The 18,782-nt window shown below is 37.2% G+C and overlaps 1 long non-coding RNA gene across 1 annotated transcript; it reads left to right on the top strand.

The window, feature by feature from the left end:
• The first annotated feature begins 263 nt into the window (after window positions 1-263).
• LOC122704320 lies at window positions 264-12,796 on the top strand. The gene is made up of 3 exons (XR_006343838.1): window positions 264-447; window positions 4,811-4,813; window positions 12,783-12,796. It is a non-coding gene; the product is annotated as an uncharacterized LOC122704320 (long non-coding RNA).
• The last annotated feature ends 5,986 nt before the right edge of the window (window positions 12,797-18,782 follow it).

The raw sequence follows: 18,782 nt of genomic DNA, 5'->3' as shown, positions 1-18,782 counted from the left end.
CCCCAGAAGGAAATGGCAACCCACTCCAGTATTCTTGCCTAGAAAATTCCATGGACAGAGGAGCCTGGCAGACTATAGTCCATGAGATCAAAAGAAGCTGGACACAGCTGAGCAACTAACATTTTCACTTTTCACTTTCTATAAGATGGAGAAATAGATTTAAACCTGGGAAACATCCTCAAACATGTCACAGATTTTTAGGGTAAATTAGTTTTGACCTATTTATATTCTTTGACAAGGGCTCCCCAGGTATCTGAGTGGTAAAGAATCTTCCTGCTAAAGCAAGAGCTGCAGGAGCCGCAATTTCAATCCCTGGGTCGGGACGATCCCCTGGAGGACAAAATGGCAACTCACTCCAGTATTCTTGCCAGGATAATCCCATGAACAGAGGAGCCTGGCAGGCTACAGCCCATGGGGTCACAAAAATTCGTACATGACTGAACACACGTTCTTTGACATATTCTTCGAAATGAAAAAGTAAATCTCATAGTTTCAAATTCAAATAAGAAATAGTTTAGAAATAAATTAGAGAAAGTGTATTGAAAAAAATATTTCAAATTTTATGTAAATGACCAATGTTGACATATCTCATAGGCTGATAGAAAAAGGCATCAGAGTAGAACTCTCAGGAAGGGCCTCAGCAAAATACAAAGGAAGAAAAGACCCATCAGTGTTTAAAGTGTCAGTGATAAAGACCTTAAGGGCAGTTCGTCCTGCAATTTGTAACCAATTCATTAACTGATCAAATTAATGAATGACATTTTCATGTGGCGTTCTGGAAGATCATTTACTTGCTTCCCTCAAGCTTATTGAAATTGCCTCTGTATTACTGAAGTGGCTTAAATATTAGTGAGTGTTTTTTTTTTTTTTTTAAGTTTTAGAAGAATCTTAATGATCTCTTAGTACTTGACCCAAATGGAAAAAAAAAATGAAGAAAAAAATTTTAAAATTTCAATTAGATAGATCAAAAGAGTTAATAGCAAGCATTGCAAACCTTATTCCCTATTCCATTTTAATCTTTACTCAGATGCTCGCTCTTTGTGACCTCATGGACTGTAGCCCACCAGGTTCCTCTGTCCATGTGATTTCCCAGACAAGAATACTGGAGTGGGTTGCTGTTTCCTCTTCCAGGGGATCTTCCTGGCCCTTGGATTGAACCCATGTCTCCTGCATTGCCTTCATTGGCAGGTGGATTCTTTTTCACCAGCGCTACCTTGGAAAAACAAAAATTACCTCTAGGATTTACTAACAAACATGCTTGTGAATATAATTTGTAGATTATGTAAAAGTAGGTAGAGGCCAAAATGATAAATTTTGCCCACTTTGGTTCATAAATACATTTTTCCTTGCTAGTTAGCTCATTTGGTTCAAGTAGACCAAATGTTTTAGCAATAATCTTGCTAATTTTTAGCAAGACTATTATTTTAGCAAAAACATTCTTGTAGAGGCCCTTGATGCATCGTAATAGAAGCGTCCCTTCTGAGTTATAAGAGGATTTGTTTACAGACACCTCTAGCTGTCAGTCCCTGTGGTTTAGGGACTGTTCTGGATTCCAAAGCCTGAGTTCATGACACAGAAAGTCCAGGCGACTGCTCTGTACATTATACAAAGCCTGCTCTGAGCTGGGAGTGCTCACGTCACTGGTGAGTGTGTGCCCCAGACAGAGTGCAGCCCTGCACCCCCAATCCAATTATCCTTATCATTAGTGGGGATCCAGCTTGCTCTAACTTTTCATCACTCTTAGTCATCGAGGAGACCCACACAGGTTCCTTTGCCAAGAATGTCAAAGTTTTTATTTTCACGCTGATGGAAATCAAACACAGTCTCTCTCCATTCCATCAAAAATACTGGTGAGGCCCATATCAGGACACTGGAGGTTAAGATACCTCATGTCTCTAATTTCCACGACCTGCATTTTAAAACTCCATTCCATGTAGGGAGTGTACATGCAGTCTGACTATATGGTAAACAGGGTGTCGCAACTTTGGTTGAGTGCAAAGAATCCTGACTCTTTCTTGTATTGTCTATAAAAGTAGCTGCAAGCTGATTTTGGTTCTTAAAATTGACACCATCAAAAATCCATGCTGCTTCCTTCCCTTCAGATCTAAGTGAACTTGCCTACCAGAATTTACTAAGAAGGTTTCAGAAGCTGAGGGTTGGGGAAATCATATTTGTCATTTGTCATACTAGACACAGTACACATTCCCAGCAGCTTTTATTTCCATGGCTATCCAGTGAAGTAGGCAGACTTATCCTCATTTATGAAAAAGAAAACCATTTCATAGCTAATAAGTAGTCCCAAGACTTTGCAATTCTGAGGCTGTATTCTTTTCACGTTACAAATCTGAAAATGAACTATTAAGTATTTTATAATAATTCTATATTTCATGATCAAAGATAGGGGTTATCATGATTTAGAATTTCTGCTCAGCATGTGATAATTAAGTCTGTAGTGAACATGAGGCCCAAATGATTGTGCATATTATAAAGCAACCTTGGTAGTTCTAGAATCATTGATAAACAATTGAAGGGAAGGAGGGTGTTGATAAGGGTAAGGCTGGTCAAGGGTATGCCTATTTAAAATGGAGGCATTTTAAGTTTCCAATATGAAGGAGATCAATAACATAATCTGATTTGTGTTTTAGGGAAGATACTGGAAACCAGAAGACCAATACTTAGCCTTCCAAAATTCAGAGCAAAAGAAGAATAAAATTCTCAATGAATGATTTATCTGGGGGGGAATTTACTCATTTAGTTAAGTATTTGAAGTACTAAAGTAGCTTTCAGTTGGAGCAGTTGGGTAGCACTCCCTTTAAAAAAATCATTTATTTTTAGATAGTTATAGAGTCATTGGTAGTTAAAAAAAAATCTATAGGAAATATTGTGAACCCTTCACCCAGCAGCTCCTAAGGTTCAGACATTGTAAAAGTATTAGTAATACCCTTCTGGAAGAAAAATATGCTTATTTATGCTTTATATTGTATACTAAAATTTTTTGGCTTTTTTTTTTTTTTTTTTTTGCCTGCGGTGCACTGCTTATGGGAACTTAGTTCCCTGACCAGGGATGGAACCTGGGCTCTCCACAGTGAAAGCGTGGAGTCTTAACCACAGGACCACCAAGGAATTCCCTGGATACCAAATTGATCACAATTCCAAAGTGATTATAATTTAAAAATAATCAACAATATTGTAAAACTACTAAGAGAAAATATGTATATATTTACAGCCTCTTGAATAAAATGTTGAATGCTACACAAAAAGTGAATGCCCTAAAGGAAAAAAAGGTTATATGTTTTACATATAATTTTGTAAAATTCTTTATGTTAAAACACAAACATCTAGCAATAGCCACATCTTGTAGCTGAAGGGGAAGCAATAGCATATGTTCAGAAAGGGTAGATAATAAATGCTTCAGCCTTTCTCAGTAGACAAAAAATGAAGAATAGTTTGGAGTGATGATTTGAGATTTTGAGATTATTAAAGGGTAAAGCAGTCAGATCTGCCTGCATTGTTCACAGTCTTTGCAGATTCCTCTTGCTCTGGATCCCAAATCTGTTTAATTTTCTGTATAGTCACACTTTGAGGTGTAGTTTGTTATGCAGATCAGTCTGTGTCACTTCCTTGCAAAGAATCAAGAACCGATTTCTCAGTAATTTCAGAGTCAGACTTTACTTTTAATTTTTGCTTAGCATGTATGGCCCTAACAATTTGACCACTGAAACATCTGCTAACCTCTCTTGACTCCACACATACCAAAAATGTGATGTTTTCCTAGTGCTCTCCAGTGCCCTTGCCTGGAAAATCCCATGAACAGAGGAGTCTGGTAGGCTACAGTCCATGGGGCTGCAGAGAGTTGGACGCGACTGAGCGACTTCACTACTTTTCATTAATGTTCCAGACTTTCTTTTAGGCAGGGGACTGAGCTTCTGTTCAGGTGCCTTTCATCTATTGCCCTCTCTCCTCCTAAGAAATATTAATACTTGGCCACCCTTCAGCTTAAGGAAACCTACTCTTAGAAATCCTCCTATAATCTCCATTTCACCTTGATATCAAAGCTATATCTTATTTTGTTTCTTCACTCATTGCCTCTTAATCATTAAAAAACCCCACAAAATTCCCTTTCTTCAAATCTGTGACGGCATGAGGAAAAGTATGTGTGTGTGTGTGTGTGTGTATATATATATTTACATTTATTTCGGTATCCATGCTTAACATAATGGTGCCACATTATTTTAAAGGAATGAAAGCATTTTTGCATATATTAAAAATTTGTTCCTCCTAATTATCAATTCAATTAATTCCTGTTTGGTACAGGAAGTAGAGAAGTTCTGATTGATGTACTATGGATTATTTTTGAATGACTGCATCTGAGTCTATTGTAGTCATTTTAGTCTTCAACTAGTATGGAGACTGTGATTTTATATGTATGGGCAGATTTAAGCTTCTGGAGGAAAAGATTGTTGCCTGATCTCTGTATTCCCTGGTAGCACCAACCATAGATTATGACATATCTTTGACACTCTTCAATTATTTGTTTGTTTTGAACTCACAAAGGCAGAGATGTAAGTGTCAGTTTTTTCACATCTGATCTTTTACTGAATTCTTCTCATATCTCTTGCATATGGGGGTCCAGACTCCAAACAAGAGCATTTTCTTCCATTTCCTACAATGAAACTGAAATGGAAATTTAACTCAGATTGTGCTCTTGACATCCCTACTTAGGCTGTTCTTAATCAATGCAGTTGTTATTTCTAAGCCAGTTGTTGTAATTATATTTTTGTTGGCTTTCTTCATTATATTTCTTCTCCAGATGGTCCACAATTTAGATTTCTGGCTTCCTTCCCAATATCAAACTATAGGAATATTACACCATCTTCTTTTACAAACAAAATCTCAATTGGTTTCTTATTTGCCAGTGGCTAGAGCTTTGAAAGTCCTCCTCCTGGGGCCCTTCGTATTTCAATGATTTCATTATGGAAGAGAACTCCCTTGGGAGATCCTGTTTTTCATTTCAGTCTGAACAACGTTCTGGCAAAACTCTGATACCATGGATTAGATTTTGACGTCCTTACTTTTATCTAAAACATTATAAAAGCATTCTTCTCTGGAATTCTGCTGAATTGAAACTCATGAACTAAGTGCCTCATGAAAACATTAACTGGAAAACAAGGCCACTTTTCACAAAACAAGCAAAAATAGTCATCTGCAGTGAGAGGTTTTGAAGAGCTTGTAGCTCAAATACAAGGGCGTTTTGAGAGTGTATCTAAATGTTAAAGAATGTCAGGTCCCCGTTCATTTCTTTAACACTAGGAAGGCCAACACCAGTGTATAAATTCTCTGTGCTCAGTTTTCCTTTTATTTTAAAATATTACACAGAGTCTCATTTTTGTTTCCCACTGAAAAATGAAATAAGCTAATTCAAGTAAAGAAAAAAATGCCTGATTAAAAAAGAAAACACCTCAATAAATGTAACTATCATTATATTATTATTATTATTATTGCTAGAAGTAGTAGTAGTATCTACTGTTCTAGCATTAAATATTTGTCAAACGCAAAATTATTGTGTTTCTATGTAATTAGCAGGATTTGCCTTTGGTGATATCTTCCTGCCTCTCTTTAAAAAAAATGAATAGTAAGAACCAAATCACATACAGTTTTTTTACATGATCAGCTAATTTAGCTTAGTCTGTGGACCAAAATTCTTGAAGTGCTGTTCAATCCTAACATTTCAAACTTTAGCACTTTAGCAGTGAGAGAATAATTGGGAAATGAATGAAAGTTTCTGTCTGGAGAAAGAAGGAATTGAAAAGAGAAAGTTACAGAAGCTCAGTTGGCTTTTAGAAAGAAGGTTCATGAAAAATCTGAGAGAGGGATACCTAGTCATTGTTAATGACATGCTGGCACCCACGATGTTTCTTCAGAAGCAGCTGTCTTCATGGCTGGAAGCGACTTCCAGTCATTCATAGAGATGATTCTGAGTTGTCAGACAGGTAGGTGACAGTGTCAATTGGGTAGTAGAATCTACTATAGTCATCTATAGTAGGTGGCGATAATGCTGAACATGGTGGGTCCATGTTATTACCACCTTATTTACCAGCATATCCAAGTGGCTATCATGATGCCCAACCACTTATTGAGCTGGTTTTCAGTCAATACTTGTGGACTGAAAGAGTAAAGGAACGAATGTAAAAAAGAAATAAACATCATGTAGTTGAAATATTTATACCTTTCACAGTTAAAAATAATAAATATATAGATAGCTGCTCTGAACTTTAACTAAATCACCTGGGAACTTAAAAAAATTCTAATTCTCAAGCTGTGTTCCAGACCACCTAAATCAGAAACTCTAGAAGTGGGATCAAGGCCTCAACATTATTTTAGATAATATTTTCAGGTATTTCCACCAGGCAACCCGTGTTGACAATGTCTGGTCTAAATCCAAACCAATGAATGAATGGATGAATCTGTGTTCAGTCATATCCAGCTCTTTTTGGCCCCATGGACTATAGTCTGCAAAACTTCTCTGTCCTTTGAATTTTTTAGGCAGGAGTACTGGTGTGGGGTGCCATTTCCTCCTCTAGGGGATCTTCCTGACCCCAAAATCAAACTTGAGTCTCTTGTGTTTCCTGCATTAGCAGGCAGCTTCTTTACCAACTCCACCACCTGGAAAAACCAACGGAATGCGACAAATGGGATCCAAAAGAAAGCCTGATGTAAAGGAATTAAAACTGCCTCGTGAAGCATCGCTATTGAAGATGAATTTGGTTTCAAGTTACTTCACCAAATGTTTTTATGTCTAATGTCCAAATCCTCAGCGTTCATATTTTAGGAAGGATAGTGATTACTGAAAGTCATATGTTGAATTAAAAAAAAAAAAGGGCAGTCTAGAGACCTCTGAGACATTAAATGCACCACGTTAAGGAGCCACATTGGGTTGATTAACTAAGGGATGGTCAAAGAAGGGCTTTAAGAAATGAATGACATAATCAGAATTATACTTAAATAGATGATCCTGTCAGTGATATAAAAGAAGATTTGATAGGAACAACCAGTTAGGACACACATGTATGTGCCTAGAGAAGAAAGGTAATAATGACACAGAGGCGGTAACAGGTTTGAGAAAAACTGAAATAAGGACCTTGTCAATTGATATTGGGGAGTGCCGAGTCATGGAGACAGAGTACCCAGACTCCCTACACCCATAGCTTGGGAATGTATGTACGTTCAAGGGTCTAACTCAGAAACAGATTATGGAAGAAAGTGTAATGTCAGGAAGAAATTAATAAATGTAGTGTTGGACATGTTGGTTTCAAGATGTCAGATGAAGAACACTGAAGTCTAGGAGATATTCAGATAAACATGCTTGAAACCAAAGCTCATGATCTGTCTAAAGAGAGTGATTTAGGAATCTTTAGTGCAGGTCTGTTTCAAAAATCATCCGAGTGACTTGAAACAGTCTGCAGAATCAGGAGAGCAAAGGACTAAAAACAGAAATGGAAGGAAGCATGAGGTTTCCTGGGTGGGCAAGGGAGGAGGCATCTGCAAAGGCAGAGACTGCTGTGGGAGGGAGGCCAGAGGTATGCGGAGCGCTTTAAAGGGTTGAAGGTACTGGCAGATGAAGCAGAGAATGGATTCATGAATGCCAAAAAATAGCTGTTGGATTTGACAGCTGGGGAGTTACTGCTGACTTCAGTGGTTGCAGTTTTGCTTGAGTTGTGGGGGCAGAAACCACCTTCAAGTTTTAAAGCGAGAAAATGATTACGTGGAACAAAGTCACGTCTGCCCTTTCAAAGAGTTTGCATGAGAGTCAGAGGAGAGTGGGACTGGGATTAGAAGGAGCTCTGGGATCACGACAAGATTGCTTAGTTATTCTTCATCTTTTTATGTAGATTTAGGATGTGATACAAGGGATGCTTTAACGAATGAAAAGAAGGTATCAATCATAATTGTCTGAGAAACTAAAAATACAGAAACGATGGTTGGAAGGTCTGAAAGGATAGTCATCAAAAGGAATCTGTGACAGTATTGTGACCACTACCCAGATCTTTCCTTTATGATGGACTCCATCAATCTCATTTGTAGGCAAGGACAACTTCACTCCTTTACATTACCTGTCCTGGCCCACTTTGCATCATATATAGATAATGATGTTGACAACAAATAAAATGGATTGAATACACCCTGTGATCTGGCACTGTGTTATGTTTTACACATAATGAGTAACTGAGAAGCAACCATTAAAGTCAGCAGCACTTACCCAACTTATAGGTGGAAAACTAAGGCTCAGAGTGCTATGAACAAATTTCCGAAGGCAACAGTGAGTGCAGAGTTAGTTACCGCGATTTAAATCCAGCTCTGTCTGGATCCAAAGTCAGCACTGTTTCCACTGAATCCGGCTAACTCGACTGCTGTAATCGTTGTTGTGTGTTAGTCGATCAGTCGTGTTTGACTCTTGCAACCCCATGGAATGTAGTCTGCCAGTCTCCTCTGTCCAGGGAATTCTCTGGGCAAGAGCTCTGGAGTGGATAGTCATTTCATTATCCAGGGTATTTTCCTGACCCAGGGATCGAACTGAGGTCTCCTGCATTGCAGGAGGCTTCCTTACCCCCTGAGCCACCAGGGAAGCCCAACCTGACTCCTGCGATATTTGTGGTTAAATGTGTGTGTCATCTTGATAAGAATCTGGCAGTGACCAGACCTTTTCTTAGCTGTTCAAGGAGGGAAAGTTTGTATCCAACTCCTCTGTTTTTATGTCCTGAGAGTAAACAGTGAGCAATCTGTAATGCTAATTGTCCCTCGGTGCACTAAAGCAGATTCAGATTCAATAAATCAGAGTTCCTCTGTCCCTTCCAAGTGTTCATAGCAAAGCATTTGATGCATGCCTTTCCTAAGCTTTCCTTATTACTAGTTACTAAAGAGAAAGGCAGAAAGATTGGCTATTTGGAGTGGCTTTCTAATAAAGGACACTACAAGCCTTAAGACATAATAAAGCATTGTATTACTTTTATGGCCTTAGTTTATTTGAGTTTGGCTTGGCTGAATTTTAGCTAATATACTTTGCAAACAATCTGTATTTTAAGTAAGTACCTTTTAAATTTCACTGCCACTTCTTTATAGAGGCATTTGGAAGAGCAAAGGAAGGGCTGTATACCCATGAATCATGCCATTAGAGAGACTGTTCTCTGACACAGGCACATCGTGCATGCTGCAGTGAATGACCCTCCGTTGAGGGCTACAGACATGCTTTACCAAAGATGCTTTTGGGGAAATTCATGGGGCCAAAGGCACTCTCTCTGGAAAATGAAATAATGTTTGGGAGATCCACACTAGATATAAATATTGACCATTCTCCTTGAGTAGCAGATATAGCAACCCTCATAACCTCAAGGCGTGACAGGGTGTGTGGGTGGACATACATGCCCTTATGTCTCTAATGACGGCTTGACGGCATGCATTTCAGCTGCGACCTTTCTAATTCACTTTTGGAGCATGTTTATTGATTTTAAAAGAATGAAGACTGTCGAGTGAGATATTGCTCAGCTGTGGTTATGACAGTCTATAAAAAACAAAAGTATAACCCTCTATCACAACTTGATACTTTAGGTGAAAGAATTCACCAAAAATTCTTGCTTGCTCTTGCACTTATCTGACATTTACATTGTATGAACACTTTCTTTAAAATTTATTCATTTAACAAATATTTGGTTCCTATTCTGTGCTAGGTCTTAGATGAACAGTTTTTAATCATGTTGACTGAGATATTTTTTCTTGTGACTTTGGCTTTCTTGTTGGGAATAAACTTTAAGCAAATAATTGTAAGGGTGTATATGACATTAAAAAATTTGATCGGTATGGTGAAGCACAAGAGGTCAGGAGAAAGTAAATGGGGATATAATTTTTATTAATAAAGACTTCCTTGAGGAAACTAGCATTTAGAAAAACAACTGAAGTAGGGTTAACCAGGTCCATGGAACAGTTAGAATTCCCTGTGCCGCATGGACACATAAGAGAATCACATTTTTAGTGAATTGATGCTACTTATTTGAGACAGGCACGAGTGGTAAAGAACTTGCCTGATAACACAGGAGGCATAAGAGATGCAGGTTCAATCCCTGGGTCTGGAAGATCCCCTGGAGGAGGGCATAGCAACCCACTCCAATACTCTTGCCTGGAGAATTCCATGGACAGAGGAGCCTGGTGTGCTACAGTCCATGAGGTCGCAAAGAGTCAGAGATGACTGAAGTGACTTAACACACACGTAAACACACACACACATCTGGAAAGAAGTTGATGCAAGATGGAAATCAGTATGTACTGAAGATACTAATATGTGTCCAAGATTTTCCATATTCTTCTCATCATAAGCCACCAATGTCGGTGTGGTTGTTATCATTTTAAATAGAATAGCAACAACAATAAAAACAACAACAAAAGCTGAGGTTTAGACTGAATAGATTATCTAAGGTGGTATCTTCAGAACTGATTGAGGGTATCAGCAATTTTTTTTTTCTATCACCAGCATGATCCACAACATATTCTAGTAAGTCTTGTTCCATAAGTGTTAGTTTTAGGCACAGAAAGACACAATCATACACACACACACACACACACACACACACATCTATCCATGAATGTCTGGGTTTTCTTGGTTAAATACAATGGGCAATTTGAAGGTAAAAGGGTTTCCCTGGTAGTTCATATGGTAAACAATCTGCCTGCAATGAAGGAAACCTGGGTTCAATCCCTGGGTTGGGAAGATACTTTGGAGAAGGAAATGGCAACCCACTCCAGTATTGGTGCCTGGAAAATTCATGGGGAGAGGCGTCTGGTGGGCTACAGTCCATGAGATTACAAGGAGTCAGCTACAACTGAGTGACTTTCACTTTCTTTCTTTTCTAACGCTACCCCAACTTGTAGCACAAATAGATATGTACTGAGAGTCCCCAAGAAGTGTGCTGCATCTTTAGAGGGTCAATAAAAAACACCTCACTTCCCAATGCAAATTCAAAATGAATACAAAGGTAGTTGTTAGAAAAATTTTTGGTAGATAATTTTTGTTTTTGCCATTTTTTTTATTTTTATTTTTATTTTTTTTTTGCCATTTTTTTTAGAAAAATTTTTTCTAAAAAAAATGGCAATCAAAATACCAGCTTTGATACCTAAAAAGTTGAATTGGAGAAACTGACTTTAGAACTGCAGCTCTGCTGGGCTTGCTAATTCCTAATCTCAGAATTAGATTTATCCAGCCAGTCTCTGACAAGGCTGGATAACTAACAGGTCATACCTATGGGGCCTGGTCCATGTAGAGACCAACACCAGGAAGAATTCTTCCTGCAAAGATGGGTTCATGAAAATAGGAAAGGCAAAGCTGTTAATTTCATAATCATCAGCTCCTTCTCCCGAATACATCCACCAGGCAAGTGTTTCTTTCCCAGGAGACTAAGGCCCCAGAGAGGCTTGAAGTATGTTCTTAATGGAAGTTCCTCCAGGTGGAAACAGGAAGGTGAAGGAAAAGAGTTTCTAAATTATATGAAATAGACAAAATATCCCAGATTTTTAAAACTAAATTTTATTTTTCAGAGGCGTTTGAGGTTCATAGCAAAACTGAACAGAGTATAAAGAGTTACCATCTACCCTCTGGAAACTGATTTTTTTCTTTCACATCTCATGATAAAAATAAACACTTGAACATTTCATTCAGTGCTACAAATTGCTCTGTGTATTTGCTAATTTAAGGTTTACAGCAACCTTATAATAGAGATTCATTCTTGTGTACTCAGTCGTGTCCAACTCTTTGCTGCTCCATGGACTGTATCCAACCAGGTTCCTCTGTCAATGGGATTCTCCAGGCAAGAATACTGGAGTGGATTCGATGAATTCTATTGCTAATATTTCACAGTTTAAAGAATCCATGACTCTAGGCAAACACTTGCCATCCAGGCATCACCAGACTGAACCCCGATACACTGCCCCATTGATGGATCTTAGCGGATATTACCCTTTTGTTGTTCTACCCCAGATTTTGTATGATGTTATCCTCTATTGAAGACTACAATGTTTGTTAAGTCATTTTAGGATATGTTCCAGAGGTCTGAGTGCAATGAACATGTCTTTATTTCGCCAATGGTCACATTGCCTGTCTCCTATGGTACTTTTTCAGTAATTTCCCATATTTTATTCTGATCCTTTTGAGATGGGTGATGGCAACCTTGGCCCAAATAAGAAAAAAAACAAAACAAAACATTGTTTTGTAGCACAGGTTACTACATTATTGCACATTCATTTTCTGTAGGAAATTTAATTAATTATTGAGTAAACATGCTTTCTATTGATTCTATGTTGATTACTTTCTAATATGAATAATGGAAATATACCATAATGTTATTTGAGCACAGCAGATTGGAGGCTCTATTGTGGAACAAATAGAATAAAAAATATTGGCATTTTGGTGGAAGGAGGGTGTCTGTCTCCATGTGAAAGAGGATGGCTTTCTATACTCTCAAAAATAAACAAATTATGATGGGAAGGAAGAGTCATGTTAGCAACAAGGTTTGGATTCCATAGCAGACTTTATTAGTCACTGAGCTTCCTGAAGATGTCACAGTACCTTACTATTTACAATAAATGACTACTTAGAACCAGCTCTAAATGCTCTGTGTAACCCCTGATTTTCAAATCAAAGGAAAGAGAGAGTAGTCAGGCATGTTTACTATGCTTCTCCCCACCTAGAATCTGTGCTCCTGTGTGCATATAAAGTTTTATGGCAAAACCACTATAATGAGCATAGGGAAGAAAATAGGCTCTATGAAACTTAACAGGAACCCAAAATTAGCGGATTCATTGTTGCAAGCTTTTTTGGTCATTTTAACAAATTTATTTTTAATTAGAGGATTCACAGTGTTGTGTTGGTTTCTAACACACAGCGAAGTGAATCTCCCGTAGGTGTACATATGGTTCCTTCCTCTTGAGCCTCTTCCCCACCTCCTACCCCAGCCCATCCCTCGAGTCATCACATAGCACTGGGCTGAGCTCCCCGTGTTATACGGCAATTTCCCACCAGCTATCTATTTCACACCTGGTAATGTACATGCTTCCATGTGACTCTCTCAAATCATCTCCCCCTTCTTCCCATACTGTGTCTACAAGTCTGCTCTCTGTTTTCCTGTATTCTGTATTCCTTCCCTGCAAACAAGTTCATCAGTAAGTACCATTTTTCTAGATTCTATATATATATATATGGAATCTATATATATATGAGTTAATATATGATATTTGTTTTTCTTTTTCTGACTCATTTTGTATAACAGACTCTAAGTTCATCTATGTCAGTTCAACTGACTCAGATTTGTTCCTTTTTATGGCTGAGTAATATTCCATTGTATATATGTACCAGAATGTCTTTATCTATTCATCTATCAATGGACACCTAGGTTGCTTCCATGTCTTGACTATTGTAAATTTTGCTGCAATGAACATTGGAGTACATGTGTCTTTTGGGAGTACAGTTTTCTCAGGGTATACGCCCAGTAGTCAGATTGCTGGGTATTTTGGTAGTTTTATTCCTAGTTTTTTAAGGAATTTCCATACTGTTTTTCATAGTTCTTTAGGGTGTTTTTGATGCACTGTACATAGAACACTGTATTCAACTATTAAATAACTGTGTCCACTTATATCATTCTGGAGGCCAAACATAGAAATAGAAGAAAAAGAGCATTAAATAACTCTTACAGAATCATACTTGAGTATTTAGTGATAAATAGAAAAAAAATGAATGAATTCATTTCCCACAAGAGAATGGATTGACAGATTTATTTTATTTTTTATTAAAATTAAAATGTCAAGAAAAGTCTCAAATGTTCATGCTAGCACTTTATTAAGAACTCTTCAATAGATTTGTTTCCAAAGAATCATTGCTAAAACTTCATAGCTTGTATGAAGTGAAGGGGAAATTTAAGAACTAACTTTTCTTCAGCTGACACGTGCTTTATACCAAAGTCCAGGTGCGTACAGACATATTTCTCTATACATTTTCCACAATCATGAGATTTTTCAGGCTGAATATTGAAAGAAGGCTATTAAATTCAAACTGTGATTTAGAGTGAATGACTAATAAACTCTAAGTTGCACAATTTTAAAAGTCATTACTTCTTTGAAATCAGAACCAAATAAGTTTCCTTTTCTAAAGATTTTATTGCTTTATAAGTGTAACAGTAACTCATCAAAATGTATGTAAAATAATATCACTGAAACTACACAGAAAGAGCCAACACATTTCATATCAAGTATAATAATTAAATAAAATGATTAATAATTAATAATTTAATGTATGCAAACTCACTTTGATATGATCTTTCTTTAATGTGCTTTCATTTGCTCCTTTCCCAACTGTTTATTTATTGTTAATTTTGCTGTTTTCTGGTAGTGCATGAAACAGCTTTCTATTACTTTAGTATATCTAAGATAGACCAGAGTCCCCTGCTTCACTTTTCCTGGGGATTTCGAAGCTCATTCATTTTTCTGCACCATGTAATTTTATAATGTATTTGGTGACTGTGAACTTTTGACAATTCAGAAGTGAAAGTGTTCTTTCCTTTATTTAGAGACTGCCTCCCTACCTAGTGGTAATGAATCCACTTACCAGTGCAAAAGATGCAAGAGATGCAAGTTCAGTCCCTAGGTAAGAAATATCTGCTGGAGCAGGAAATGGCAACGCACTCCAGTATTCTTGCCTGGGAAATCCCATGGATGGAGGACTCTGGGGGGCCACAGCCCCTGGAATTGCTGAGTTGGATATGATTGAGTGCTCACCTGAAAACACACACACACACTACCCACACTCTTTTCTTGAGAAAGTGAAACGAATCTTAATTCTGTAGTTTATCTCTGAAATCATAATCCCCTCCTTTCCTTTCACTCTGTCTGTGAGACCTGTGAGGAATGGTTTCTGCTAAGAACTCTCTTAAAAGATTGTTGGTAGTAAGTTTCCAATGGACAGTTACTCATGTGGGCTGGGTCCTTGGAGACTACTGGGGGCCGTTAGGGTTGTTCTCATGAGCACCTTAACAGATATATTTACTGTTTGATTTTTGGTGCCACTATTATTTAACACCAAAGAGATACTCCTGAAATATTTGAAGTCAATAAAGATTATATATTTCTGATTTTTTTAAAAAAATCACAGATATGGTCTATAGTGAGAGAAAGAAAACAGAAACATAATTATTCAGGCAAATAGAATCATTAGAGCTTACAAATGACAATATTTACTATTTTAAGAGTAAAATACATCATGTAATAACTGGGGAGATTGAACTTTGACCAAGTTCACTCACAGACTCATGGATAATTTCCTGAAATGTATTTGTTAAATCAAATGGAACAAATATAGCTTAACAATTGGTAATATTAGTAATATACAATGGAGTCTATAGGTCTGTTCTTTCATGGTGACTAGTTAGGAAAGAGTTGACTAGGGTAAACTAACCCTGCTTCACCTAAACTGTCCCCACCCAATATTCCAAGGCTAAAGAAGAACAAGAGTAGTAACTCCATGGTTTTGAAGTGATTCAAAACAGAAACTCTTGCTCAACAAAACACAATGTCTTTACTATTAATTAATAAGATGGTAGAAACAGTCAGCTTGTACTGCAAGATCAAACCAGTCAATCTTAAAGGAAATCAACTTTGAATATTCATTAGAAGGACTGATGCTGAAGCTAAAGCTCCAATCTTTTGGCCACCTGATGTGAAAAGCTGACTCATTGGAAAAGACCCTGATTCTGGGAAAGACTGAAGGCAGAAGGAGAAAGGGGAGGCAGAAGATGAGATGTTTATATAGCATCACTGACTCAATGGACATGAATTTGAGAAAACTCTGGGAGATAGTGGAGGACAGAAGAGCCTGGTGTGCTGCAGTCTGTGGAGGCACAGAGTCAGACCCGACTTGACATAGAGACTGAACAACAGCAAAGAAACAGTCATAGAGAATGACCATTCTTTACCATGATCATATACACCTTTGTTCCATCCCAGAAGAGTTGGAGCACAACTCAGCCCATTGTAGCAATAGCTCTAATGAGCCAGGAGGACAAAAAGGCCAGGCTCAGAGTCCCAGCCACTAAATGTCCAGTTCCAGATTCCCTTGCCGATAGCTTTGGGCTTCTGGATTGCCATACACTAAGTAAGAGGTAGTAGTCAATTCATAGTAATTGGGAATGAACCTGGATGACAATAGAAATATTCCTTAGGTCCTTTGGGCCTCTGATACCTCATTTATGATTTTGACATAATAATATTGGCTTTATTTACCTAACAGAATTTTATAAGATAAAATAATAAGATGGGAAGTGGTCTGTAAGATTTAAAAGTGCCACAAAATGTATGCTATTAATTATTGTAGTATTATTGGCATATTCCAAGTAGACTTTGGAGGTATCAAAGGTAGATACTGTCTTTCAATTCCAGGAATAAAAGAGCAATGATTTTTGCTATTTTAACAAGTTTATGATAATCCCTTCTTATCCTTAAATTTACTTTTGTTGACTTAATGGAAGAAACATGTCAGGAAAATATTTACACTTCTATTTATGACCACATTATGTGTAAGAATCAGCAAGTCTTTAAAACAATGAAGTTTGACAAATACAGTGGCATCAGTAAAGTAGTACAAACAAGTTATGTGTGCCATTTTTTGTGGAATGGAGGGGTAATTCTAGGCCTCACAGTCTTAATAAATCATTATGTCCTTGAAAATTAAAAAAAAAAAGTAGGAACCCAGAGTATTTAGAACTAAAAGCTAGTTAGTGAAGGTGACCGTTTCAAAGCTATATTTTGTTCTTCTAATCCTTTACTTTTGGGTGGGTCAGGAAGGTATTTCAGCTTCAGTGCTGGCATTTTGCTGTAGTTACAATGAATTGCGGCCATGATTGCAATTGTTTTGTGATGCCTGTGGTGTCATTACCAAGATGCGATTACCAATTGCTATATGAAATTAGTTATGCATGAAATGAGTAGGAAGCATAAATACCGGGAGGGAGAGTCTGAGCACAGGCTTCATCCTCATTGTCTTCCAGATCCACTGATGCTTATGCATAATGTGGTCATAAAACTTTAATTTATTTCAGAGCCATAGGAATAGAAGGGTTCTTTAAAGGTCATCCAGGACATCCCCCTGTTTCCAGGTCCTTGAGCAAACCTAAAAAGATAATGAATGAACCCTTTTCCCCAGGAACATTAAAAATCTTCTAATGGTTATAGGACAAGTCATGGAAGTAAGAAGAGTTTCTACAATGTAATAATGCATGTTGTTCAATGGTTAATTAATATAATATATTTTATATGTATTATGCACAAAATTAATTCATCTGTTGTCTTTTAAATATTTTAATGGTAGAATATAATTTCAGCATAAAGCTTTAGGAGATTGTCTTTGTATGCCATACTTCTTTTTAAGAAATGACATATTCCTAAAATTTAGGGTTAATAGAAAATTCTCAATATAATATCTAAAAGCTCATTTGAAATAGTTTAAAATGTTTTGAAGAACATGCTACATGCACATCCATACACTGCACACCCTCCAGTGCAGTGGATCACTCTGTAAAGTGGGACAGTTCAACAAAAATCTAAAAATTAGATTTTTTTGTATGGTGAACTCATTTAGAATGCATCTGTGGATTATTTTAAGATTAAGTTATATTATGAGTTTTCTGTTTAGTCATAAAAAGTAGATTTCCATTTATCCTTGTTGGATACTTATTATGGTATTCAACTGATACGGTTCATGGTTTGGTGTAAAAGAAGCACTCATGTTCCATATTTCACCATTCACATCATGAAGTTTCACATAACAGTGAATCAAGTATCTTTGAAGCCTGGCTGTAAGATGATGTCCACCAAAGCCAAGGACTTTTGAAAACACATGACGATGTTTTTATTTTCTCTTGTAGGAAGGCTGCCTTAGTGTAATGGAACAAGCGTTGGGCTACTGTGGCTCAATGGCCTGGCCTGTGTCTTAGCGATCCTATTAGACATTGCTTAGGTCAATGATTCTTTCTGGGACTCAGTTTCTTCTCTGTCAAATGGAGATCATAGCTCTGTCTCTTATTATTGTGAGGATGCAGTGAAATAACACACTCAGTTTCCTAGCAAATTACTGAGGACATAACAGATGGACTGCAAATGTGAGTACACAGCCTCATCCCCTCCTTTACAATGAAGTGCTACAGAGGATTCTGACATGCAAAGATTTTGTGAGCATTTGAGCTCTTTGCTGCGTCAGTTGTGTCCGACTCTTTACTTGGGCCTAAAAGGATATGATCAAATAAAGAGGTATAAGAACATAACACGTGACTCAGTATCTCAGTTTAGGAAACTATAGTACTGATATTAGTATTTGAAACAAATACTATGCAAAAGAGAATTATTTTTCATGCTTCTGTGTACATTATGTTTAATATTAGTGACATAAGATCTTAATGTAATTGTATATTGAACACTGATTCAACAAACGTGGCCAATATTTGTTCACCCTATACATCACAGTGCTCTTCATAAACCACTGTTTCCCTAGAAAAGGTGAACTACTGTTTGAAATCTACAGCTTCCAAGTTGTGCAGTTTTTAACCTTGATATTCAGACTTACATCATTTTTCTCACTAGTAAAGCTGAGATTCTCAGACAGCTCTTCCAACCACAATAGGTAGCATTTTCCTATTTCTTTGTTACCTGGGAACATCATAACTTTGATTTTTGAGGAGTCTAGCAATGTTATTTTGACCACT

The sequence above is a fragment of the Cervus elaphus genome, chromosome 12 (genome assembly GCF_910594005.1).
Source record: "Cervus elaphus chromosome 12, mCerEla1.1, whole genome shotgun sequence".
Classification (NCBI taxonomy): Eukaryota; Metazoa; Chordata; class Mammalia; order Artiodactyla; family Cervidae; genus Cervus; species Cervus elaphus.
This window is presented reverse-complemented; position numbering and strand designations above follow the sequence as displayed.